The following is a 3,674-nucleotide window of genomic DNA, read 5'->3' on the forward strand; positions in this document are numbered from 1 at the left end:
ATTCTTTGAGTTCACACACCTCCATTCTATGACTTCACACACCTCCATTCTGACTTCACACACCTCTATTCTATGACTTGCAACACCTACATTCTGACTTCCCACACCTCCATTCTGTGACTTCACAGACCTCGAATCTGTGACTTCACTCACCTCCACTCTATGACTTCACACTTCTCCATTCTATGACTTCCCACACCTAATTTCTGTGACTTCACCCACCTCCATTCTATGACTTCACACCTCCATTCTGACTTCACACACCTCCATTCTATGACTTCACACACCTCCATTCTGACTTCACACACCTCCATTCTGTGACTTCACACACCTCCATTCTATGATTTCACACACCTCCATTCTGTGACTTCACACACCTGAATTCTATGACTTCACACACCTCCATTCTGTGACTTCACACACCTCCATTCTATGACTTCACACACCTCCATTCTATGACTTCACACACCTACATTTTGACTTCACACACCTCCATTCTATGAGTTCACACACCTGCATTGTGACTTCACACACCTCCATTCTATGACTTCACACACCTCCATTCTGACCTCACACACCTCCATTCTGACTTCACACATCTAAATTCTGTGACTTCACACACCTCCATTCTATGATTTCACACACCTCCATTCTATGACTTCACTCTCCTCCATTCTATGACTTCACACACCTCCATTCTGTGACTTCACACACCTCCATTCTATGACTTCAAACACTTCCATTGTGGCTACACATACCTCCATTCTATGAGTTCACCACCTCCATTCTGACTTCACACACCTCCATTCTATGACTTCACACACCTCCATTCTGAATTCACACAGCTCAATTCTGTGACTTCACAAAATTCCATTCTGACTTCAAACACCTCCATTGTATGAATTCACACACCTCCATTCTGTGACTTCACACACTTCCATTGTGACGTCACACACCTCCATTCTATGAGTTCACACACCTCCATTCTATGACTTCACACACCTTCATTCTGACTTCACAAACCTCTATTCTATGACTTCGCACACCTCCATTCTGACATCACACACCTCCAATCTATGACTTCACAGACCTCGAATCTGTGACTTCACTCACCTCCACTCTATGACTTCACACTCCTCCATTGTATGACTTTCCACACCTCCTTTCTATGACTTCATCCACCTTCATTCTATGACTTCACACCTCCATTCTGACTTCACACACTTCCATTCAGTGACTTCACACACCTCCATTCAATGACTTCACACACCTCCATTCTATGACTTCACACACCTTCATTCTTACTTCAGAAACATCCATTCTATGACCTCACTCACCTCCATCTATGACTTCACAAACCTCCATTCTGTGACTTCACACACCTCCATACTGAGTTCACAAAACTCCATTCGGTGACTTAACACACCTCCATTCTGACTTCACACACGTCCGTTCTATGACTTCACACCCTTCCATTCTGTGACTTCACACACCTCCATTCTGTGACTTCACACACCTCTATTCTGAGTTCACACACCTCCATTCTGTGACTTCACACACCTCCATTCTATGACTTCACACACCTACATTCTATGACTTCACACATCCATTTTGACTTCACACACCTCCAATATATGACTTCAATCAGCTCAAATCTCTGACTTCACACACCTCCATTCTATGACTTTAAACCCGTCCATTCAGTGACTTCACATACCTCCATTCTATGACTTCACCCACCTCCATTCTATGACTTCACACACCTCCATTCTCCGACTTCACATCCCTCTAATTTGATTTCTCATACCTCCATTCTATAACTTCACAAACCTCACTTCGGTGATTTCACAATACTCCATTCTATGACTTCACACATCTACATTCTATGACTTCACACACCTCAATTCTGACTCACACAACTCCATTCTGTGACTTCACAAAACTCCATTCTATGATTTCACATATCTCCATACTATGACTTCACACACCTCCATCTATGACTTCACACACCTCCATTATGAGTTCACACACCTCCATTCTGTGACTTTACACACCTCCATTCTGACTTCACACACCTCCATTGTATGACTTCACACACCTCCATTCTTTGACTTCACACACCTCCATTCTATGACTTCACAAACTTCCATTGTGACGTCACACACCTCCATTCTATGAGTTCACACACCTCCATTCTATGACTTCACACACCTAATTTCTTTGACTTCACCCACCTCCATTCTATGACTTTACACCTCCATTCTGACTTCACACACCTCCATTCTATGACTTCACAAACTTCCATTGTGACGTCACACACCTCCATTCTATGATTTCACACACCTCCATTCTATGACTTCACTCACCTCCATTCTATGACTTCACACACCTCTTTCTGAGTTGACACATCTCCATTCTATGACTTCACACACCTCCAATCTGAATTCACACAGCTCCATTCTATGACTTCACCCACCTCCATTCTATGACTTCACACACCTCCATTCTCCGACTTCACACCCCTCTAATTTGATTTCTCATACCTCCATTCTATGACTTCACAAACCTCCCTTCGGTGACTTCACAATACTCCATTCTATGACTTCCCACATCTACATTCTATGATTTCACACACCTCAATTCTGACTCACACACCTCCATTCTTTGAGTCACAAAACTCCATTCTATGATTTCACATATCTCCATACTATGACTTCACACACCTCCATTCTATGACTTCACAGACCTCGAATCTGTGACTTCACTCACCTCCACTCTATGACTTCACACTCCTCCATTCTATGCCTTTCCACACCTCCTTTCTATGACTTCATCCACCTTCATTCTATGACTTCACACCTCCATTCTGACTTCACACACTTCCATTCAGTGACTTCACACACCTCCATTCAATGACTTCACACACCTCCATTCTATGACTTCACACACCTTCATTCTTACTTCAGAAACATCCATTCTATGACCTCACTCACCTCCATCTATGACTTCACAAACCTCCATTCTGTGACTTCACACACCTCCATACTGAGTTCACAAAACTCCATTCGGTGACTTAACACACCTCCATTCTGACTTCACACACGTCCGTTCTATGACTTCACACCCTTCCATTCTGTGACTTCACACACCTCCATTCTGTGACTTCACACACCTCTATTCTGACTTCACACACCTCCATTCTGTGACTTCACACACCTCCATTCTATGACTTCACACACCTACATTCTATGACTTCACACATCCATTTTGACTTCACACACCTCCAATATATGACTTCAATCAGCTCAAATCTCTGACTTCACACACCTCCATTCTATGACTTTAAACCCGTCCATTCAGTGACTTCACACACCTCCATTCTATGACTTCACCCACCTCCATTCTATGACTTCACACACCTCCATTCTCCGACTTCACATCCCTCTAATTTGATTTCTCATACCTCCATTCTATAACTTCACAAACCTCACTTCGGTGATTTCACAATACTCCATTCTATGACTTCACACATCTACATTCTATGACTTCACACACCTCAATTCTGACTCACACAACTCCATTCTGTGACTTCACAAAACTCCATTCTATGATTTCACATATCTCCTTACTATGACTTCACACACCTCCATCTATGACTTCACACACCTCCATTA

This window comes from Megascapheus bottae, unplaced genomic scaffold (genome assembly GCF_031878675.1).
Source record: "Megascapheus bottae isolate mThoBot1 unplaced genomic scaffold, mThoBot2.hap1 HAP1_SCAFFOLD_52, whole genome shotgun sequence".
In the NCBI taxonomy this organism is placed as follows: Eukaryota; Metazoa; Chordata; class Mammalia; order Rodentia; family Geomyidae; genus Megascapheus; species Megascapheus bottae.